The 25,978-nt window shown below is 40.4% G+C and overlaps 1 protein-coding gene across 1 annotated transcript in view; it reads right to left on the reverse strand.

Moving 5' to 3' along the window:
* pcdh15a (protocadherin-related 15a) overlaps window positions 1–25,978 on the reverse strand; it is a 276,702-nt gene that overhangs the window by 150,561 nt on the left and 100,163 nt on the right. The gene's annotated exons all lie outside the window — the stretch shown is intronic.

Consider the following 25,978-nt stretch of genomic DNA (forward strand, 5'->3'; position numbering starts at 1 on the left):
AATGTTTCACCCTCCTGTTACCTTTATATTTACTAACATATTTTACCCTTTGGGTTCAATTTGACGCCAGCAATTAAAACCTCCAGAAAATTATTAGAATTAATATTGTTTTCCAAGTTTAAGTGTGAGGCACTTTATGTTTGTTTCTTGACTACCGAAAGAACACCGACATTAAACATTGAATGGGGTCAAATTAATCCTAAGGCGGGGGGAGGGTGTAATATTGATTCGGGTCAAAATGACCCTAAGGCAACACAAGGGTTAAATAAATAAAAAAGTTGATATTTATGCAACTAATGCCAACATTTTCATAATTAAATGCCCAATCTTGTGATATGCGAAGGTATGCGCTCTACCGAGTGCCCATTCTAGTTTGTCATATTTCATGCATACAAACAGTAAACAGATAATAAAAAGGTTGTACATCTAACATGTCACGTGAGAAGGCCTAAATAAGCTTTTTGTAAATGTGACGTAATCAATACATAAAGGCGATAACTTACATTTTATAAACTTATTGTAGTTCATGATTTTACTTTTCTTTAGCTACAAAGAGAACATAGTGTAGATGTAATGTAGCGCCGCGTTGGCGTTATGTTTTGATCGCTGTGTATTTATTTATTTGTATGTGTGTGACTCGCATAACTCAAAAAGTATTAAACCGAATCGCATGAAATTTGGTGGGATGATTGGTTATCATCAGGGGACCATTTGATTAGATTTTGGGATCGATCGGGTCAAAGGTAACGATCAAGGTCATGAAAATGTCAAAATCTTCTTCTTAACATAGCGGGGTCAATTTGTATCCAATTGGCATGCAACTAATGCCAAAATGTTCATAATTCAATGCCCAATCTTGTGATATGCGAAGGTATGCGCTCTACCGAGTGCCCATTCTAGTTCTTATATGTTTTACACAGTGAAAAACAGCCTGGGGTCAAATTGACCCCAAAGAACACCGATGCGTACAAGTTGTGTACAGGACATTGAAAAAATATCATGTGAATTTTAGGTTGTCCCAGTTGTCCCCAATAAATTAGGAAAAGTCATGAAATATGAAGCAAAAAAAATGATGTCATTCATTTATTTAGAGACGTTAAACATTGAATGGGGTCAAATTGACCCCAAAGGTAATAGGAGGAACGTCCCCTGGATGGATCAATACATATGTTTTCAAATAACCCACGTTAGGCACTGACTAAATGTGTTGTTGTTAAAAAAAGAAGACTGAAAAGCAAAAGCACTGGATGATGACGGTGATTTTACTGACGCACAAAGGAAGGGGAATGAAAAGAAACCGAAGGTGATTTGAAGAAAAGGTTCATAATGTCGAAAACAGTTGAGTTTTTTCCCCGTTGTATTTATCTTGTATCGCGTTTCTGGAAAACTACACTTTAAATAACAAGACTGTTAGTCATTACAATTTACTCCTGCGTCGACCAATCAACAGCCCAAAAAGAGAAGAGGAAATAATGCCTCAGATATCTGTCGAATATTCCACATCTTATGTCGGCAAATCTCTAAAAATGATAACTTTCATCGTTGAGGGTACCAATACTTTGTGTTTTGTATTTTTTCCACAGCTTTCACAAATGACTGAATACAGTCTCCCAAAGCCTGTTCAATCTGAGGATTGTTTTATTCATTAGTGTCCAATGAGTTGATCTACGAAATAACTGGGGGTTCATTCAAACAAGAGAAGGCCAGCAGGAGCCGTGAAAAGGTTTCTCAATTTAGATCGGTGAGCAGAGTAATTAAAATCCAAATTTAAGTAAAAGGTCAACTTTGCTTTAAAAGTGAAAAGACGAATCTTTCTTTTTTCCATCTTTCTGGAGACATTTGAAATAACCCGACACATTCAATTCAGTTTATATTTAATATAGCCCCATATCACAAATTACAAATTAGCCTCAGAGGGCTTTACAGTGTAGACACATACGACATCCCCGTCTCAGGACCTCACATCGGATCAGGAAAAACTCCATAAAAACAGAAAAAAAACCTCTCACAGGGAAAAAGGGAAGAAAAAGAGGAGGAATAATGAGTAGTAAGCATGGACCACGATCCAGACCTCCACAATCCATGAAACGGAAGGAGGTACAGATTTATATATCATATATCATGGCTTGAAACATAAAACAATTCAGTTACCAGGCAGAGTAACATGTTATTTCCAATCACAAGTATATTTGGATAACACATATTCAGTGCAGATAAACTGGAATGTTGAAATACTGTGGAAGAGGATGTTTTAACGTGACGTTTTAATTACTGCCTATAACGTCTTGAATGTCATCCTTTCATAAAGCAGGTTCATCTCTTTTGATGTCGCTCGGCCTCTCTGGGAGGAGCACACGTGGAAATGTTGCCTTGTAATTACAGAGCGCTCGCCGCCTGCAGCAGTCGGGGTTTGATGCATGTGTGTGTTGTGATCACAAAGACCTTTAATTATCTGTCTTACTTGTGCTAAACTCTTTCTGAAAAATGGATCTCCAAAAAAATTTGAATTTAAAAGTGAAAAGACCACCCTGTCCCTTTTTAATTCATCTCAATCACAGCTTTTCATACATTTATTGGCCTCGGTACTTTGAGTGGTGATTTACATATTCTTGAAACTCTCGGGTTGTATAAATTCCATCGTAAATAATATTACAAGGAAGGGCAGAAAAAGAGAGAAGGCTCTCTCTTTTTCAAGTGAATTGAACTTCAGCTTTTTTTTTGTGCGTTGACAGTCAATACTTCCACTGTTCTGGGCACTTTCTCTCTCAATCCTCATCAGTCAAAAAGACGCCGGAGTCCGTCGGACTGAATATGTACTTCATTTCTAAATAAATAAAACCCCTCTCCCTTCCGTTGCCCCGGGTTCATCTCTGGTCAGAGGAGCCTCTGATTTGGCCTTCACAGTGGACGAACCCCACGGAGACGACACAGAGGGGCTTACTCTCATCCCACATATCAATAAAGTTGGCATAAGTAGATCTTGGCACCAGATAAGAGCGGAGGCCCGTTTCTGATATGGCTCCAGGTTTGGTATGACAAAGATGAAATAGTTGCATTAAGCTGTATTGGTTTTCAAGAATGAAATATGCCTCGAGTTTAATCCAACATCGTGATTTATGAAAGGTGGAGGGTGCTATAAGGAAGCAAACCAAAATAAACTAGAACGGGCACTAAACCAAAATAAACTAGAACGGGCACTCGGTAGAGCGCATACCTTCGCATATCACAAGATTGGGCATTGAATTATGAACATTTTGGCATTAGTTGCATGCCAATTGTATAGAAATTGACCGCGCTATGGTAAAAAGAAGATTTTGACCTTTTCATGACCTTGGCCTTTGACCCGATCGATCCCAAAATCTAATCAAATGGTCCCCGGATAATAACCAATCATCCCACCAAATTTCATGCGATTCGGTTTAATACTTTTTGAGTTATGCGAGTAACACACATACAAATAAATAAATAAATACACGGCGATCAAAACATAACCTTCCGCATTTTCAACATCTTCAACCTCTCCCTGTCCCAGGCTGTTGTTCCAAGATGTCCACCATTGTGCCTGTCCCAAACACCCCAAGGTAACCTGCCTGAATGACTGGATTGTTCCATGTTGCCTGCCACGCTGGAAAACAGATCCACAGTCAGGCCATCAGGCTGCTGAACAAGGACTGAGACCCTCATTAACACTATACACCAGAACATATTCTGTGAATATCTATGGCCATGGTGTATATTTTATTACATTGTTTATATATATATTGTATGTATATACATATATATATATATATAGTCTCAAAAAAGTGTATATTTTATTACATTGTTTTATATATATATATTGCCATGATGTATATTCTATTACATTGTTTTATATATATATTGTTAATACTTTCTTCTTTTTTTGTGTGGATATTGTATAGTTTATTCTCATTCTTATTCTTTTTTAGTCTGCTACTGCTGTGGCGCCTGCCTGACCGCAGCAGCTGAAACAGTCTGTTGTTGGGGTGGTGAGGATCCTTCATGATCCTGTCTGGTTCTGCACCTCCTGGTGTACAAGTCCTGCACAAACCAGGCTGTGATAGGACTGAAGGATCCTCTGGGAAACTTTAAATTTCCTCAGCTGCCTGACATGTCAGATCCTCGGTGATGTGGACTCCTCTCCACAGTAGTCCCAGTGGTGACTCTGTTGTTGTGCCCTCCTAAAGTCCACAATCAGCTCCTTAGTTTTGGTGACATTCATGATGAGGCTGTTGTCCTGGCACCAGAGTGACAGATCAGCAACTTCCTCCAGGTAGGCCTTCTCGTCGTTGTCGGAGATCAGGCCCACCACCACGTTGCGAAGGTAACAACGGAGTGCATCGGTAGCCAAATGTTTACGGCGCACTGATTCTGGCCGTGATCTTTGATGCACGTCATAGTCAGTTCCCCCCCCCCCCCATCTCCAGTCTGCCTTTTGCTAAACAAATACGTGGGGATGATTGAGTAATACCAAACAGTAAACGCATAACTACATACGTAAAGGGGAATGATGCTATAGTTTCCAATGGCAAGGAACTATATTCCCTTTTGCAGCATCCTTAAGAGGTGTTTAATGGTTCTCTCTTTTTCATTTTGAAGGCGGCACCATTTGAACCTCTCCTTCAAAGGATTGCACTTGTTCCCAGTGACTTGTACCCATCTCAAAGATCCCTTTTTTGCATGAGCAAAAGTTCTGGAGGAAAGTAAGAGATCATCGGCTGGCTTTCATAAATAAGAACCCTGTGTGAAAGTTTCCATCCGTTTTTTTAAAGCTCAACACAGAGTTCAATGAATTAATGATTATGAAACAAGAAGAACAATCTGTTTCAAGTTGTCTATATCTTTGTAGAAAACAAGCTCTGCGCTGTTCTTCCGCTCTCAGGCGGAACTTTACAGTCGGTGATTCCAGAACATCTCTGAGGGGACCCTCATTTCTTCCTGGCATGTTTTCAAACTGCCTTCATATTCATAATAAACATTAAGTATCCTCCCCAAAACAGGTCTGATAACTTTCTTTGTAATTCCCCTTCATCTGGATGTGGCAAAAAGTTTCTTTCTGGCACTCAAAGAAGAGCATATTTCCCCATCCTGGCATCACTTCACTAGCTACTTAATTTTAGAAATGATTTTACAATCTTTCTGATTACTTTTGAAGCACACGGGGGGGGACTCCGATACTCCGTATGCGACAGCTTGCTGACTGAGATCCTGGGAGGTTTCTGTTATCGGAAGCTCAAAAAGTCTAAAGACCAAACGAGATCATCCTTTGCAATGCAGGTACACCTCGACTCTGGAAAGAGATCAATTAGCAGCTCGTGGCCCGGTTTCCTGATCACGAACAATCGTCGAGCGCCGTAACATTTATACCGACAACCGTAATGGTTTACAGGCATTCGCTCAAACGACACCCCAAAGTGATCCACAGCGAGAGCTGACAACGTTTTGCATTGCACGCGTGTTAATAAGATACTTCTGTGTTCGTTAGGGGGGAGATACAAGTTAATAAGATATGTAAATGGGAACAAAATGCAGCAATGAAAGGTTATCAAGGGGTTGAGGAAAACGGAAGTGGCTCTTTATCTGCTCCGCTCACCACTTCATGTGTGTGAAGTGTGTTACGGACTCAGACACTTAGGAAGTAGGTCTGTTACGAACTCAGACACTTAGGAAGTAGGACCCAATTGCACGACCCGGGAGACAGAGATAAAGTATTTGTAAGTACTTTATTTTTCAGTTCTGCAGTGAGCAAAATGAAAGCGCTCACGTAGTGAGGGATCAAAAACTTTTCAAGAGCACAAAATAACCCGACCTGATCATGGCAAAAGACAAGACGAACTGACAAGGAACACTGGGAGACAGGGGAATTTAAGCACATGGTAACAAGACACAGGTGGGACCAATCAGGGGCGGGGCTGACACTGATGAGCATAGGAGACAGGTGTGATGACAGGTGAAAACAATCAGGAAGCCTGGAATGAGAGAAAGCGAACATAAATGACATGAACCTCTCTAGCATCTCTGTCGGTGCACAACAAAGTGTTCTTTACATGTGTACAGGACTCTCTCAGAAAATTAGAATATTGTGATGAAGTTCTTTATTTTCTGTAATGCAATTCAAAAAACAAAAATGTCATGCATTCTGGATTCATTACAAATCAACTGAAATATTGCAAGCCTTTTATTCTTTTAATATTGCTGATTATGGCTTACAGCTTAAGAAAACTCAAATATCCTATCTCTAAATATTAGAATATCATGAAAAAGTATACTAGTAGGGTATTAAACAAATCACTTGAATCGTCTAATTAACTCGAAACACCTGGAAACACATTTTCAAATGTTTGATTTTGTTTTGCTGTTATAAATCTTTTTTTTTACTTGGTCTGAGGAAATATTCAAATTTTATGAGATAGGATTTTAGAGTTTTCTGTATATTCAGTTTTTATTTGTAGAGTGACAAGACATGACAAGGACAATACTTTAATAAGCACATATTATATATAATATATAATATACAAATTAATAATATAATATATCAATTAATAATATTATATGATATTAATAATATCATATATAAATACAATATATAATATATAAATAAAAATAATATATTATATACAAATTAGTATTTAGTTTTTAGTATTTAGTTTTGTGTTTTATATTTATTTTCATTGATGCTCTGATGTGCTGTGATTTTTAAAATGTCCCCACTGTGGGACGAATAAAGGAATATATCATATCATATTCAATTCAATTCAGTTCAGTTTATGTGTATTGCCCAATTTCACAAATTAAAAATTTGGCTCGGAGTGCTTTACAATCTGTACACATAGACATCCCTGTCCCAAAACCTCACATCGGATCAGGAAAAACTCCCAAATAACCCTTCAGGGGGGAAAAAGGGAAGAAAGAGGAGGATCCCTCTCCAGGACGGACAGGTGCAATAGATGTCATGTGACCAGAAGGACAGATTTAGAGTTTAAATACATTCAATGAATATGACAGAGTGTATGAATAGTTGGTAGGAGGCATATTCCACGATGGAGACCTCCACGATCCATCAGGCAGATGGAGGTAGAGAGGAGTGGGCGGAGTCTCAACAGTGGGCGGAGTCTCAACAGGGCCATGGCGTAGTTGGTAGCAGGAATTCCACGATCCTTATCCTATATCCTTCCACACACAACAACAACGACAACAACACGGGGTGTATTACGAAATACATATTTTGAAAGAGTAAAAGTATCCTACCACCCCCCCCCCCCCCCCATTCCATCACACTCTTGTGCAGCCATGACTGTGCGGCCTCTGCAGTGGATAATTTGCTGTCTGAGCAATGATGCCTGACATGAGGAAGAGGAGGAAGAGGAGGAGGATCTAACTTCTACGCACGAGGCATTTAAAACCTGACCGTGTCTGTGTGCGCACGATGTGTGGGGTGGTTAACCAGCAACGATGGAGCAATTATGGAAACTGGGAAATCACTAGTGAGATGTAGGGTGTGTGTGTGTGTGTGTGTGTGTTTCAGAGATCTGGAGGTTTTCATCTTCTTCCTCGGTCACCAACTCATGCACATGCAATACAAACATGGCCGTCAAGGAGCCCATGTGCAGCATGCACTGCAAAGATCAACAGAAGTTCAATGAAGCCGTTCATAAAAGAGGGGGGGATGTAATATCGGTGCCATCTTGGCACTCCGAATGCTTGATTACAGGACTGTCTCAGAAAATTAGAATATTGTGATAAAGTTCTTTATTTTCTGTAATGCAATTAAAAAAACAAAAATGTCATGCATTCTGGATTCATTTAATCAACTGAAAAATTATTGCAAATTTTATTTTTTTAATATTGCTGATTATGGCAGCTTAAGAGAAAACTCTAAAATCTTATCTTATAATTTTTAATTTTTCCTCAGACCAAAAGATTTATAACAGCTGAGTGTTTGTCAAGTGTCAGAAACCTGCAGGCACTTGTTTAAGTAATTTGTTATTTACAAGTTCATTAATAATGTTACACTAGTATACTTATATTAGTATATTCTTATAGATAGATCTAGAATTGTGTTTTTCAGCAATATGCAAAGCTAAAGATAAAATAATAAATATATCAGAATAATTGATTTGTAGTGATATTTGATGTTTGACATTTTGCATTTTTTTTGCACATTTTTTTTTTTAATTGCATATCACAATATTCAGAACTTCATCACAATATTCTAGTACTTTTGATATCATTGACATGAAAAACATCCGTCTGTCTATACGTGTCTGTCAAAGTAAACTAAAGTGAAGAAGACAAAGGAGGGGGCGGGGGGGAGCTGCAGCTGTTTTATTCAGTAATTGGGGATCAAAAATGGTGTTGAATCAATCTCTTCCCCCCCCGGGGCGATATATAGATGAATATGAATGATTTTTAATTTCCTCCCATATTGAGGGGGGGGGGGGGGGTTCATGTCATACGGGCGTGCATGCTGAGCTGATATTGGGCCGTCAGCATCATTTTGTCAATGCAGGGCATACAATTAAAACCCTGCTCTTCTCGAAAAATGTTGCACATTTCCGCCCGATTGAAATGATCAACTTGTTGTCATCACTTTTGCAGACGGCTCATTTTCCTCGGTGGCTTGCCCAAAACGGCCCAATTTACTGATCATCTCAGTTTTAAACGACACACGTTTTAAGCAGAATATGCATTGTATACATATATCTTAAACCACTTCACACATAGGAGACAGGAAACCCTATACTCATTATGTAATATTTACATGTTCAACATGTTAATTTTGTCAGGTTCTAGTGACGGGGCGAGGCTCAGGCGCAGAGTGACAGGCTGGACGCAATATAAATAACAACAACAAAAAGCACTCTTTAATGACGCAAAACAGTTTACAAAAAAACAAGGTCCAAACGGGGCAGGCAGAGATTCCAGGTTCGGGGCAGGCAGGGTCAACAGGCAGAACCAGGAACACGGACAGGATGACGGGAAAAGGACACGGAACTATAGACGACAATCCGACAGCAGACAAGGGAAAGACTGACACAATATATAGGGGGGGAAACACAGGTGTACGACATCAGACACTAACGAGACAAGAGTGGCTGAGGGCAGGTGCTGGGAATTAAACAATTAAGACATAGGAGACACAGAGGAGACATAGGAGACACGGAACATAGGAGAAACAGAACAGGGTGTTACAAGTTTAGCAATTTAGCATCCTCAGACTTACTAATTAGCACTGAGCATAGGACAGCTGAGGATGGGTCCGTCGGATATTTGGTCATAAACCAAAGTATCGGACACGTGCTCCATGAGAAGCCAGGGAATCATAAATATGAGCCTTACAAATGGCCTTTTTCATGGCAACCGGTTTGATATGTTATTGCAGGGTAGAAACCGGAGTATTTAACAAGAAATATCGCCCCGTTACATTTAAGAAACATGGCCGCTGTGAAATGGGTATTTTCCCATGCATATAGCGCCACACGGCTGTGGCGGCGGGGCGTGGTTAGGCTCAGCTGCGGAGGGGTCAGAGCGAGGGGGGCGGTTCAGGGAGCGGCGCCGGGATGAGGTAGAATCAGCCTCGGTGGGGGGTCAATGTGTGTTTGTGTCTCTTCCCGATGAAAAGAGTCGTGTAGCGACCGAGGAACGGCAGAAGCGGGAAGCAGAGGCGACGGAGGGGAGAACCGACGCGATCGGGGAAACGACACCAATATGCACAATATGCAGGAATAAAAAACCCTAAGAACTAAATACAGTGTGTGTGTATATATATATACTGTATATATATATAAATATATATATATATAGATATATATGTGTCTGTGTGTATATATATATATAAATATATATATAAAATAATCTATATATATATATATTTTTAAAAAAATTGAATAAATGAAGAAAGTTAGTTGTCTCTTTTCTTTCTTGATAAATAAGCCTGCAACATTTATATTAATTGGTTTCATGACATGCATAGACTGTAGGTGTACAGGTATGTTATATATAACTTGTTAGTTTTAATAATTGCTGCTTACATCAACTGCTCAAGTTGAAGAACGATAGAAGATTAATGAATATTTGAAATTCAAAGCCTAAAATGAAGTTGTTGACAATAATAGGGGACTTACAGGGTTAATTACCAGCCTTAACTTCCATGAAACTCAAAATAGATCTTTTGCTGTGTGGTAAATAAACTAATGTGCAAATTCAGTCCGACTCGCATGTGCCACATGTTCGGGATGATTTCATATCTCTCGTGTGATCATAATGTTCCTTTTGATTGAAAGCCAAAGAAGCAAACTGGTCCAGCAAATTAGTTTCGACGGTGCAACTTGCATACAATCATAATAATGAATGATTCTGTAGGGCAGATTAAAGTGTGGTGAGGACGGCTGAGTACATTAATGATGAAATACACTGAACAACAATTTATCTTCATATCCATCATTGTAAAATCCAACAATTATTGTTGGGTGATATTTACACAAGAATCAAGAGGTGCTGAAGGCTTTCCAAGAGATACATATACACGGATGCTTTTATTGCAAAAGATTGTGTAGAGAACGGTCTTTACAATGACGCTGCTGAAAAGTGCATGAAGCCATCAGCCCCGTTTCTAAATAGAGAGCATTAAAATAGATCGCAGGGCTGTTGTCACGCCGTCTGCTGAAGAACAACACAACATGTATAGCCCATTATTCTACGGAGGAGGAGAAGAATGTGACATCTAGTGCATTTTAGGACTACAATAAACATCCGTGTGTGTCGTTTATGAAAACAAAGCCGTTTCATTGGGATTTGTTCTGCTTACTTTCTGCACACTCGTCACTTTGCTGCGGCGGTGTTTTTCTAAGAAGCCCGTCTAATTAGAGTCTCCCCCGTCTGTGTTTTGTCATTAATTATTTTGTTCCCATTTGTCGAACGCTGAAGAGGATGCTCGACTCCTCGGCAGGGAAACACCCTCGCGGCTGAAGGTGCACACACACACACACACACACAGACACACACACACACACACAGAGCCATAGCATACTAACCCTAACAAGAAATAAATGTGATTTCAAAAGGAAACTTAAGGCAGCAATAATCAGAAAGGAAATTATAGTAGATTAGGTTATTATTTTAGGTATTTAAGGTATTTAGGTATTATTATTTTACTTTTAATGTAAATGTTGTTTTCTAAGTCTAAGTGTTTTTGTGAAAATGTATCATACTGTACTGCATTTTATGTATTTGTATTGTATTGTAATGTTCTTTTGCCTGGACCCGAGGAGGAATAGTCTCCACTACGGTGTAGACTAATGGGGATCCTTAATAAAATAAACTAAACTAAACATCCCGAAAGAAAACGTTCTCGCAACTTGTCTATCAACACTATTTTATTATTTATTAAAAAGGTAATGTAATAAAGCTGCTGGCTTGACTGCTATGAGCTCTCGGCTGTAAGCCGGTGCTTATTACCTTCGCATTGAAAATGCGGAAGGTTATGTTTTGATCGCCCTGTATTTATTTATTTGCGTGTTATTCGCATAACAAAAAAAGTTTTAAACCGAATCGCATGAAATTTGGTGGGATGATTGGTTATTATCCGGGGACCATTTGATTAGATTTTGGGATCAATCGGGTCAAAGGTCAAGGTCATGAAAAGGTACAAATCTTCTTTTTACCATAGCATGGTCAATTTTTATCCAATTGGCATGCAACTAATGCCAAAATGTTCATAATTCAATGCCCAATCTTGTGATATGCGAAGGTATGCGCTCTACCGAGTGCCCGTTCTAGTTGAATCCTGCGATTGTTGCAAGACCAACACGACTAAACCTTGAGCTGCGTTTAATATTGGGTGTTTTGTTGACTGCAACAATCCATAACCCCATTCAAATGTTACATTACTAAATTAAAAGTTGGTTCCTCCACCTTTATTGAGCACAAGACGGTCACATGTTCTGACTTTTGGAAAGGATGCATCAGCACACAACCTTGATCGGGTCACCGACGGCCCATGCAATCGTTTAAATGTCCGTAGATTGTACATCATTGATTTTACATGTGGGTAACTAACAGACAGTATGGAGTCTTTCTGTTTTGTATCTTATATACACTACCGTTCAAAAGTTTGGGGTCACTTAGAAATGTCTTTATTTTTCAAAGAAAAGCACTGTTTTTTCAATAAAGATAACATTAATCCAAAATACACACTATACATTGTTAATGTGGTAAATGACTATTCTAGGTGGAAACGTCTGGTTTCTAATGAAATATCTCCATAGGTGTATAGAGGCCCATTTCCGTCAACTATCACTCCAGTGTTCTAATGGTACATTGTGTTTGCTCATCGCCTTAGAAGACTAATGTCTGATTAGAAAACCCTTGTGCAATTATGTTAGCACAGCTGAAAACAGTTATGCTGGTGATATAAGCTATACAACTGGTCTTCCTTTGAGCTTGAAGTTTGAAGAACAAAATTAATACTTCAAATATTAATCATTATTTCTAACCTTGTCAATGTCTTGACTATATTTTCTATTCAATTTTCAATTCATTTGATAAATAAAAGTGAGTTTTCATGGAAGACACGAAATTGTCTGGATGACCCCAAACTTTTGAACGGTTGTGTATATTATTGTATAAAAATACACACAGACACACACTTTCATCTAAACCCACCAAGCCCCCTAACAAAGGGTCAAATCCTTCAAAATAAGAGCCTTGGAGACATTCATTACCTTGAGGAACATGAAGGGGTGTGTGAGACAAGCCGTTGAAAAGAGAATAAACCGCTTATACTGTATGTATGACATAAGTTCCATCAAGGCTTTAATACGCAAACGCTTTATGTCCGTCTTCAGTGTTTTAGTGATCTATTATTCCATGAACACAATGTAGGCACGTGAATAGCAGGGCACGTCTTGAACTGTTGAGTGAAAGAGGGAGGGAGGCCGATTATTCAGGGTTGGTAGAGTCGCACCCCCCTGGCCACAACCGTTCACATGTGCCATTTTACATGAAGAGTAATGGTTAGCAGGAGACTTGGTATTGATTACATTTGGATTTGATTCAAGGGTGAAACGTGCACCGCATTAGTCATGATGTGAAACTGGACAACCCGTGAGTCATGTACGTGTGACCCGGTGATACACCCCGCACAACACCCGGTGTGAACTGGAGCCAGAGGCGACTGGACCGAAATGCAAATGTTTTTATTGACGAGGAGACGATAGTCTCACAGATAAAAGTGTACAAACTAGATCATGAGTCATGTGGCTTCACAGTCAGGGAGGTCAGTGTAGAGTTAAATAAACAGTAAATAATAACACAAGAAAAGCAAATAAAATGCAACTTTTCATGGCAAATGCAAAAAAATAAAATGGCCATGCAAAGTATGACTTCTCTGACACTGAGCCCCCCCCCCCCCCCCTTCAGACAAGCACAAAATCAAACAAGCTAAAAATAAAAGCCTAAAAAAGGCCCATGCAATTGACCAACTTAAAACCACTCAAATATAATAAGCCTGGGGAAAACAGTGGTTGCTCCTTCAGACTGTTAAAAACCAAAGAAACACATTAATATAGAAAGGAAACATGCACATCAATATTTTGTGAAAACATGCGTCAAACACAGAGTTATAATAATAATAATACATTCATTTTATAAGGCGCCTTTCAAGGCACTCAAGGTCGCCGTACAACATATTTAAAAATGGACACAATTAAAAAGCAGACTCGATATTGGTGAAGCGGACTGCTGCCCGAGTTGGAAAACATGTACGTGAGGTGTCTGGAGTATAGCGTCCCTCACCGAACACAAGGACTGATACCACATTTATGATTTAAACAACAATTAACTTAAAAGATGACATCATATACAATCATGCTTTTCAAAACAGAAAGGAGAGCTTACCAAATGAGTCCCCTAACAAGGCCTCAGCTGCTCTCAGGTGTTTGACTACCCAGCAAAGGCCCAGGTGAGCTTACCACCCCTTTTTAGAAGCTCTGCCCCTTTTACCTGGGTCCTTAATTGAAGGCTGCCTTTGGCCTGCCTTACCCCATACGATTCACCAGTGTGCAAATCGCAAAAATTGGGGCGTTGAATAAACCGCCACAGCAAGACGTTGAAGCGTCTATAACAAACTCAGTTAGTATCTGACGCTCACATGAATGTGAGATAGCCGAAGCTCCGGTGTCAAGAGCCCAGCTTTTGGTCTGTGACGTCGATCTGATTCACGGCCTGGAGCTGCTCCATTGATAATGAATGGGAGACTGACTTTACGCATTCCAGTTACGTTAGCTTGATAGATATTCAGGTATTCTAGTCCAATGACTGACATCATTTTTAAGCCACTCTCTATGCAACTGTACATTGGAATGGGGGGGGGGGGGGGGGCAGTCTCATCTTTCTTTTTTCTAGCTTTGGGAGCTTGTGATGGTTATCCCCCCAATACACCCACAACTGTTACAGGGCATAGGAAATACTTAAAATAAAAGATTTATTTTCGAGTCGGGCAGCTAGATTTGACGCGGGCAGTATTTCCCGATCACGTTAAACAACGTGTATTAATATTTGCCATTGCAGAATGTACACAATCCTTTCTGAACAAACACGTCACTCCATATAACAAAACACGACCTGAAAGATGGAGTTGTCCCTCGTGAACAAAAAATAGCAATGCGTGACACATTTTGAAGAGCTCCGGTAGAGTAGGGTATGCCACAACCAAATTTAAAACCAGGGGCACTGTTTGCTTCTCCACACGAGTGAATGCTTTGCGTTCGCTCCATATTTTTTTCCATCTACTCAGTTGAGGCGAGTGAAAACATTCTTAACCCTCCTGTTACCTTTAGGGTCAATTTGACCCCATTCAATGTTTAACGTCGGTGTTCTTTGGGGTCAATTTGACCCCAGGCTGTTTTTCACTGTGTCAAACATATAAGAAATATCAACTTTTTAATATATTTAAAGGGCTATTTAGGTAGTCAACAAACAAACATAAAGTACCTCACACTTAAACTTGGTAAACAATATTAATTTAAACAATTTTCTGGAGGTTTTAATTGCTGGGGTCAAATTGACCCGGAGGGGTAAAATATGTTAATAAATGTAAAGGTAACAGGAGGGTTAATATCTTAAAGTGCTTGGAGTTTGTCAGACAAACTCCAGGCAATGCAAACTCATTCAAATTGAAACTGCATTTGTGGACAAGTAGCACATTACCTGTCAACTTTCTGCATCAAAATAAGTTCATAAACATGACTGAAAAACAAGGTTCCTTTAATTGGGTTACGGTATTTGGAATTTGGGTATGGAACTTTCTCTGGTATTCTCGGTACACGGATTTATTGGCCGTTAGCTGCATTCTGTGTGACGACTGCTCTTACACTACAAAGTGTGTCCTCCCGCTGTGCCGCCTGACTCCAAATACTCTGAAATCCTTGAGCCGAGGAGTCGCATACACTACACTTCAAATATTGCAGTCGTCATTAAAAAATATTCCAAAAGCACCCCCGGGGGGTGGGGGGGGGGATTTCATTACTGACCAAACATGGGTTACTGCAGTGCATGTGAACTCCTATGTGCTGCTTTTACCTGATTTCTCTGAACAGACAGACAACCGAAGGCATCTCTATCCGCCAACGTGCCTCTAATAATAATAATAATAATAATAATAATAATACATTACATTTCTATAGCGCTTTTCAAAATAGTCAAAGACGCTTTACAACACATAGTTTAAATATCTTAAAAGCTATGCAATACAAATAACTACAATTACAATAAAAACAAACGATAAAAGCAAATAAGAGCGTAGAGAGCACACAATCGCACATTAAAAGCAGTTTTGAACAGGTGGGATTTGATTTGCTATTTGAACAATGAAAGTTCGGTGCAGTCTCGGATGATTTTGGGGAGAGAGTTCCTTATCCCACTGTTGTCTCTGACTCATATTTCATCCCCCTCCCTCATTTGTTAATTGCTAAGCGGACTACGATTACCTTCTACGGCAAACTCACAACGCCCAACACCAACAGTGATCGAGCGAGAGCGGCTCAGCCTCGACATATGCTGTAGCCGTGTTGTAGAGAGTAACTAGAACAGGCACTCGGTAGAGCGCATACCTTCGCATATCACAAGATTGGGCATTGAAGTATGAACATTTTGGCAAAAAGAAGATTTTGACCTTTTCATGACCTTGACCTTGACCCTTGACCCGATCGATCCCAAAATCTAATCAAATGGTCCCCGGATAATAAGCAATCATCCCACCAAATTTCATGCGATTCGGTTTAATACTTTTTGAGTTATGCGAGTAACACGCATGCAAATAAATAAATACACGGCGATCAAAACATAACCTTCCGCATTTTCAATGCGAAGGTAATAAGCACGTCAACGTCTCAGCCGTACCTAGAAATACCCACTCGGAAGATACAGATCTCCGTCAGGTGCGTCTGCAACAACCCCTGCTGGGACGGCAAGTGTGTCAGACTTGGTTTTTGCTCTCTTCCACATTGGACAAAACGGTCTGGCTTCTCATGTGTGCAGATATTCTGTGTGTAGAAGCACGGTGGAGGAATGCAGCAACGGCAATGCAGTCAGCGGTGTGTGTGCATACTGGTAGTTCTGTTTGTCGATCGCAAAACACACCGTCTAAATCAGCTGGGGGCCAGTAGGGCCCAGAGGTAAACGAGTTCCAAATCCATCCAGGAGAAACATTTTTTGAACGTGGCGAGTAGGTTACTCCTTGAATAACTCAAGTAACCTCAATTTGCTCCCAGTTTCAACGGGAAGCAAACTGGGAAGAACGTCTTCCAACAAAGAAGCAAAACACGAGGGCAGTCCGTTTGCCGTCACCGTTTTACAAACGTGACGATGGGAAGAGATGCAGGGTTCAATCTTCACGGCGACATCGATCGTGTTGAACAGCACGCATTTCATTTTGCAGTGCTTGCGAATGAGATCCAAACATGAAATCTGAATGCCCAATCATTTTTATGTCCGTTGAGCCTAATGTCAGGATTAAACTAATCCACGATCTCATGACAATATGTTGGGAATTAATTAGAGAATGCTCCATATATTTTCTTCTTTTAAAAAAAAATAGAGGACTGCAAATTACCAGCTGACAAAACACAAATTAATCCAACCACACAGAGAGTTGTCTGATGTTTTACTTTGAAAAGTGAATTTTAAAGAGAAGCCTTAAAAAAACGGTTGTTAGCACACACGCAAACCAATGCATAGTGTATGGGCTTCCCAATGATGCTCAGTAAATCAATACCTTCCGTCAATACCATAGATGCAAAAACCCATTAATGGTCCAACAAGCTGGGGTATAATGTGGAATATACTGTTCAACAAATATCGAGTAACAAGGGCAAAAACAGTTTACTGTTGATGAGCTGTGAGTGGGTCTCTCAAGACTCATGGAGGTTTTAAATCACCCTAATTTAACTGCAATATTAACAGTGATGAGCCACAATTCCCCGAGCATTATTACAGTGTGCACAAGCGTGGCATCATTGTTTTCGGGGAGCAGCTCCGCGATATCTCCCCTGATGATGCAATCACCAGTGTTGGCTCTGCAGCTTTCAGGAAGAACATATTCAATTTTAAAGAGAGCTACAAAATAAAAAGGGTGGTTATCGATTTTAAAACCTCACCTTTTACATAGACGGTGAACAATTTTCCCCGTTTGGCACGTTTGGTTTTTATTGTAGTGTTGCACATCCAAAGATGCGACCAGACTAACATTATGCTTTGAGGCCAACGCAGTAGATTGTACGCGTACTGCAGTCGTCTCGACTCGTATCTGTGCCACAGTACAGTGTGCAAAACTAGCAACATCATTCTGCTCGACAGTCTCTTCACGTACATACAGTTGAGGGGGCGAGGGGGATGCTGCAGAGAAACGAACACAGGGAATCTTTTAGAGGGATGAGAATGAGAAAAAAGACACATTCTCTGACGACATAATTAATCGACGTTGACAATCCTGCGATATTTCGGGCGATAACCAGCTGAATAATGCACCGAGGGTTGTGAGCTCACCCCGGGACTTCTTTTATTCTATCGGCTTTTTAGAAAATAAATCTGGTCCCAAAAAAAAAAAAGGATTTTAGTTCGGACCGTTCACCTTTTTCTTATTCTGCAAACATATAATTTAACTTCAGGAAATATTAGCATTTCAGAGACTAAGCATTCTACATTCATGTTTAAACCAGCGAATCCAAGTACTTAATGCAAATAATTGTACAGTGCAGCGAAACACATGAAAGGCCTCTTTTATAACATAATCAAGATATGCACAAAGTGGTTTACACCAGGAACAGAAGCAATTATGCCGACAGTTTATCTCCACAATATTCTATAATTGCTCCCTTCATTTGCACATCAAAATATGTTTTCCACTTCGAAAGGAAAACAATAGTATGAACACACTAGTGGTCTAATTAGGGGCAAGTAGACGAGAAAGTGCAGGCTATTGGGACCCACTTTAAATCTGATTAACTAAGCATCTGGAAACCAGACAGAGTTTAGCATTAATTATGAGATAAAAAATAATAGCTTGTAAGGTAACCATACCCAAATAATGACGTGCTGGTATCGTCCCAATGTAGTATTTGCGGGGGGGTATAATTAAGCCTCACTGTGCGTCCCGCCCTGCTCTGCTTTCTAATCCACGAGGAGCAGGTGGTGTGCGCTAATCCAGCCTTTCAGCTACACTCCAATTACATATTGATGACCTAGCAATCATCACAACTTGATCGTATTGAGACCAGGGTGTGTGTAAAAAAAAAAAGAAGATAAATCGAGCATGAACAAAAACAAGCACACATGCACGCCCCACACACACACACACACACGCTTCATATGCGAGCGTGCACACTAAACAGCAGCGCTCACTTTGTCAAAATCAAATTGGTAACTTGGGACAGACAGATTTCCCCAGATTGTTCCTTTCCTGCTAAATAGCATATATATTATGGAAGAACAGGAATGTCTAAAGTCTAAATAGGGGGAAATGGAAGCCGTTGAAAATCTACCCGTCACCAAATAAAAAGGCACTGAATTGTGATTTTGTAATTATTTTTTTTACATTGAATGAGAACTATTTTGAGGTGAGGAAAAGAACATCCAGCTCTGAGACACAATGCAAGCCTCTGGAATCAAGGGGTCGGGTTAAGTGCTTCACGTGGGGTTAGACCAGGAGTTAAGTGTTCAAGAGTTCCTGCACACTGGCACCGACAAGGGCTGGGAAAGCTACAAAACAAACTGGTTGTCTAGTGTCACAACAAAATAAAAGAGTTATAGGAAATAAGTACACTACGTCTATAGCCAGAGTATTTATCAAGCTAATGTCAACAAAAAAGTAACCTATATTAAACTGGATGTTGTCATTGAGACATATTGTACAGACAGTACATATAGCTTTATGAGTTTTGGCCAGGCCTACAATTAACACAGATCATGTAAGATGGAGTGTGTTCATAACTTCTCATCACTTTGTCACCATTTATAGCCAAAGAGAGTTCATTTACCACACGGTGCACAGCGGGAGAACAGAAAAGTGTATGTACCCATTTATAATGAACAGACAGCAGTTATGAAAGGCATTCCACTCCACACATTTAGTAATATAATGTACTTATTATTGAGTATGCAGAGAATGTACTCAACAAGAACTGATACGACAACCAGTGTTACGAACTCAGACACTTAGGAAGTAGGACCACCCAATTGCGACCGGAGAGACAGATAAGTGTTTTGTAAGGACTTTATTCTTGTCTCTGCAACAAAAATCAAAAGCGCTCACAACAAAAAAAACTTTCAAAACTTCAACAGCACAACCTGCTCAAGAGCCTCATGGCAAAGACCAGATCAGACTGACAAGGAACTGAGATTGAAGAGGGAAAGCAAGAGGATGGTAACAAGACACAGGTGGGACCAATCGAGGGGGAGGGAGGTAGCTGAGACGGATGGAGAGTGAGAGACAGAAACAATCAGAAAATGAATGCTGTGGAGATACTGCGAGTAATACTGTATATACATATACATATATATATATATATATATATATATACATATACATACACATATATATACATATATATATAAATATACATACATATATATACATATATCTCCACATATAATGTATAATATAATATATATAATTATTCTTTTTGGGGGGGGTATTCAGGATATCTTCACACCTGTCAATTATATTTCCAGGGCATCGACTCAAAGGCAGCTCTGTTACCAGCAGTTCGGCGACTGTGTTCACTTGTGAATTGTCACTTGGAGATGGATTAATAAAGCTTGTACAGGGGCCGATACTTTTTCAACCCCGCATGGCATAGAGGTTACACACTATTTCCTTGCTATTTGTACAGGGCCTCACTGAAAACGCCATCCATCAATGTGCTCCCCTGCTGACAGCTGCTATTGTTTGAAAACAGTTGAATTCAGGACTCGGGGTGTTTCGAAGTTCATCATCGTGAGGCCTACCGCTACATGTTTAGTGGAGTCTAAGAGTATTGTGAGTGCACTGTCGGCTAACCTCGGAGGAAATGTTTCTTCCGTGTGCGACTGCTGGAATAAAACTCGCAGTCTTCTTGTGCAGATTCAGTTTTAATGAGGAAATCTGCCCCTAAATTGGAATGACACGTACAATCCAGCCAATGCGATTCCTGTTGAAATGTGGCCGTTACCCTACAACTTTGCTTTTAAAATTCAATTAAATACCCATTTCTCAAAGAAGCATGACCAATGTAAGCTACATTTCTAAGGATATTAATTTACTTTCAATATTTTAAAGGGTTGTAGTCAGTGGCGGCTGGTGAAATTTTTTTTGGGGGGCGAATGTTTGCTCGATGCCGTACACACACGTTGGGCCGGTGTCCCGAAAAAGGGGCGGGGCTTCTCTCCGTGATAATGAGTGGCGATATATTATATTTTTTCACATTAACTTAAGTGGTTGTTGACAGGCTGACGGTCTCCCACACACATTTAGCGCGTCAACACGGTATATTTACTATTTAAATGATTTGGCATATGTTTTTTGACAGTTTTTTGTTTTTTTCATCTCAAAATTTTAAGAGGGGCGGCGCCCTAGCGCCCCCTATGGACGCACCGCCACTGGTTGTAGTGTTTCTTCAGGTTCTTGTTTCGATTAATTGAGGCAACTATGGGCCAGTGGGTAGCAGGTCCGTCTCTCAATCAGGGGGTTGGAGGTTCAATCCCCGCCCTAGTCGATGTGTCCTCGAGCAAGACACTTAACCCTGGATGAATTTAACAGGATTGTAAGTCGCTTTGGTTAAAAGCATCAGCTAAATGACATGAAATGTAAGTTATTCCGCTTTTTTGCTCCTGTTTTTAACACATTTCTATCGATGTATACACGCAAAGAGAGAGTAAAAGAAAAATCAAAGTGAAATCTCTGATATAAGAACTCTGGCCCAGCCAATAACACTGATTCTAATAGAGTGTGCATGAACAGACAACACGAAGCTCCAACTCAAAGACAGCGGTCTATTGGACTCTCGTTGCTCGGTGATCCGTCCGGATCTGCCGATATGATCCGAGAGGATCCAAAATGGACTTGCGTGATCCGTTGCAGCCCTAACAACGAGCTCGGATTCGTGCCTGGGAACATAGACAGAAGAAGAGAGAAAGGAGTAGACATAAAGAAAGTGAGGGCATGGTGGAGCTAATGACCAGCTCTGTGCAGAGAAACGGTGTGAGGGATTGAATTAACTTTTAGGAGAGACACTAATGAGTCCACAGGGTTTGAGAAAAACACTCACATAGCCTGGCTCCACTCATTAATTGTTTAAACCCGCGAACACATTTAACACCTTCTCGACCTGCCTACAAGCCCTTCACTACTGGAGAGACACCAGGAGACACAGCACCTGGTATTGTGCTCGGGAAGACAGGTGAGACGACTCCGAGAGCCGCAGAGGAGAGACCTTTAAAAAGGCGGCGTGGTATTTAGCATCTGCATCTCCGTTTTCTCTGTTTGCCGGCATTTCAGTCCCATCCCATCTTTTAATGCCGTGTCGAGGCTGCTGCGCGGCCGGTTGTCTCGGGTCTAAAGACAGAAGCACGGAGCGAGCAGATGACAATAGACCAGAGGAAAACAGCTGAAGCAGAAGATGTAGGCGGATGTCTTTGTTCGCCTTCACACAGACTCTGGAGCCGTTGTCACTTCTCTTTCTATCAGACGGAGCTTTGTGCGGTTGACTTTGTTCAGAGATCAACGTGAAGATGCAGAGACGAGACGAGGATATTGTTTCCTTCCAAAAAAGAATGTACTTACCGTCACATGAGTGATCGGTCTGAGCACTGAGTCAAAAGTGACGGAAAGGTAAGGAGTGCCGCTCTCAGAAGTCTTAGTTTTGATCACCATCCTATTTCAATAAAGTTCATATTTATTTACTTTACAGGACCTCACTTAGCTGGACTTAGATAACCATTAGAATACTGTCCACACCTGTAGTGTGGAGTCATCCTGCTCCTGATTATGGGATAACATCAACAACCTGCAGTGAACATGAAACCCGAACCGTGTTCTTTCTTCTGCACGGCTTAAAGACAGATGACTGGAGCCGTGATGGGAGGCTTAGAATTTAGTCATTGAGACATATTGTATAGACGGTACATATAGCTTTATGAGTTTTGGCCAGGCAACTATTGAACACAGATCATGTAAGATGGAGTGTGTTCATAACTTCTCATCACTTTGTCACCATTTATAACCAAAGAGAGTTCATTTACCACACGGTGCACAGCGGTAGAACAGAAAAGTGTATGTACCCATTTATAATGAACAGACAGCAGTTATGAAAGGCATTCCACTCCACACATTTAGTAATATAATGTACTTATTATTGAGTACGCAGAAAATGTACTCAACAAGAACTGGTACGACAACCAGAATGAATGCTGTGGAGATACTGCGAGTAATATATATATATATTAGGGCTGTGAAACGTGGAAACGTCTGGTTTCTAATGAAATATCTCCATAGGTGTATAGAGGCCCATTTCCATCAACGATCACTCCAGTGTTCTAATGGTACATTGTGTTTGCTAATCGCCTTAGTAGACTAATATCTGATTAGAAAACCCTTGTGCAATTATGTTAGCACAGCTGAAAACAGTTATGCTGGTGATATAAGCTATACAACTGGCCTTCCTTTGAGCTTGAAGTTTGAAGAACAAAATTAATACTTCAAATATTAATCATTATTTCTAACCTTGTCAATGTCTTGACTATATTTTCGATTCAATTTTCAATTCATTTGATAAATAAAAGTGAGTTTTCATGGAAGACACGAAATTGTCTGGATGACCCCAAACTTTTGAACAGTAGTGTAAATATGCCTAAAACATAACATAAATATGCCTAACATAACCACGTATCGTCACCGAAGAGGGAATTCCTTCACCGGCCTAATGACAAAATACGACATTATTTCTTTGGTGTTCGATCTTTCTGAAATGCAATGGTTGATATTTAAAATGGGAAATTACATTTCGATATCCTGTGACCGATATCTATAATCAAATTCTTTAAACGATATTTTACCTAATTTAAATAAATATCTTATTTTTTTTTTACAGATATCAGAAATGGACATTTTAATCAGTCAGAACTACATTTCTAAACATTGAAATGTAATCTCGTGGAAATAAACATCTTCATCAACCGCTCTGATTATGCATAGAAGGGCTTTCCATAGTCGTGCAGCACACGAGTGGATGAGCTGAAACTGTTCCACCCCTCTTTTTTGTATCTTCTTTCATCTTCCTCTGGCCTCTCCAGCATCTGCATCCACTTCTCAGCTCTTTCTAGTTTCCTCTTCTTTTCCTCGCTCACCTTCCTCTTCGAAACGAGTGTCGAGCATCTGCCATCTGCATCTTCTTCTGAAGAGCTTTTGTGTGTGTGTGTGTGTGTGTGGACGTGCGGCTGTGTGTGTGTATGTGAATGGGAGTGCTGCCTGCTGCTCGGGGAGGAGCTATAAATTCATTGTGGGATTGAAAAAAGCATTGCCCTAAAAGGAGCAGGAGTGGATATGAGTACTGCAGGTTAATGGAGTTTAAGGAGCAGCTCTGACTGAACACACAACCCAGAGCTCGTCTATACAATCAGAATACGACTCTGCAGACACTCCACTTCCTCGCATCGGGGAGCTCTGGGCACCTCTTTGCAGGCGGTTCAAGGTTTTTTATTTGCCATCTGTGCCTAGACCAGCAGTCCAGACTCATCGGAATTATTTTTGCAGGGTTCTCCAGGGCTCCAGACTGGGCCAATGGGGTCATTTTTGCGCTAATTTAGACACAGTCTTGATGTAAATTTCATCAAACTCACGCATGCGCGACCAGTAAATTTCGAATGACTGGTTTGCTAACCGACATTAACTCAGAAGAAGAAAGAAGGAGAAACCGAAGAAGGCAGGCCTGTGTGTGTGTGGGGGGCTAATGTGTGAATGGCGCAGAGGCGAGCGCGGAGAGGGGCGGAGGGAGGGGTGAGAGAGAGAGGTCCACGGATCACCCCTCCGGGCGCCCTGCGTCCCCGTCCCAGTTGAATCTCGGTCGACTCACACCTCACATGTCTGCCCCTCTACACTGTCGTCACGCACACACATCTGAGATGGAGCGCATGGAGTTTTGATAAGGTTTTTAGAGAGAACAACAGGAAGTAACAACATCCAAGCGGAAGAACCAAGAGAAACAACAAAAACAACATCCTTGAAAAATAGCAAAATCAATCAATCATATAATAAAAGTAAACATAAATCGTTTCTGAGATTAGCTTAAATTATGCTAACATTCAAATTTTTTTTGGACCACCAAGGTTTATAAAAAATTAGTCAGTCTTTTGTTGTATGTTAAAAGTCCTGTATATAGATTTCCAAAGAGTTCCAGGATGAATGATGATGTTCCATACCATACATATCTGAAATCCCTACCTCAATCTAGGATATTTTCAAAGTAAAGTCCGAAATGTTTAAAGAAATCGGTTTTTTTAATGTTTGTTGTTTTATATATGTATTTCCTTTCCTCAGTCCTCATAATAATAATGCTACAATATAAAATAGAATGCTTCAATCAACGGTGGATCGGTATTATCGGATCGCAGATACTGATCAGTGATCGGTGTGATGTATTATCGGTGATCGGCAGATACGATTTCAGTGATCGGGATCGGCACCAAAAACCTGATCGTGCATCTCTAGAAACCAACAAATGTTTGATTGGCTACATCGAAATGCAAACATGCATGCACATGTCGTTTTCCTTAAAATAAAATATGTTTGAATACAGTAACTCAATACGAGAACTGAGTTCTCTGTTGTGAATTCTGAAGGCAGTTCAGCATAAGATAAATGATGGGAAAACTTTGCAGTCGATTTATAGTGTGGTCAGGTTTTCCTGCAGAGAAAATTTGCGCGGCGCCTAAGCCGCTTTCCGAGCGCCCAGGCAGGATGAAAATTACAGAGTGGTGGTGGAGATTTTCACTCTTCTCTAATAAACAGGACACACTGTTGATGTCTTCGTCTTGTCTGATCAAATATACACTGTGAGAAGTGTGTGGACCGACCGGCTGCCAGCCGCTCTCACTCACTCAAACAGCTCGACCTGCACGAATAGGCGGGGCATGCCTTTTGCTGCTTTTTGGGGCCAAAGGGAGTTTCAGGGTAAGTCGCCCCTAAATTTTCTTGCGCCCCCTAAAATTTTAAGTTTGGGCCACTGTAGCCTAAAAAAAAAAAAGAGAGTCCCTGTTCTCCGAGTCAACAGAGGTACAAAACAAACACACTATAATAACTAGAACGGGCACTCGGTAGAGCGCATACCTTCGCATATCACAAGATTGGACATTGAATTATGAACATTTTGGCATTAGTTGCATGCCAATTGGATAGAAATTGACCGTGCTATGGTAAAAAGAAGATTTTGAC

Source organism: Pseudoliparis swirei, chromosome 17 (assembly GCF_029220125.1).
Source record: "Pseudoliparis swirei isolate HS2019 ecotype Mariana Trench chromosome 17, NWPU_hadal_v1, whole genome shotgun sequence".
Taxonomy (NCBI): Eukaryota; Metazoa; Chordata; class Actinopteri; order Perciformes; family Liparidae; genus Pseudoliparis; species Pseudoliparis swirei.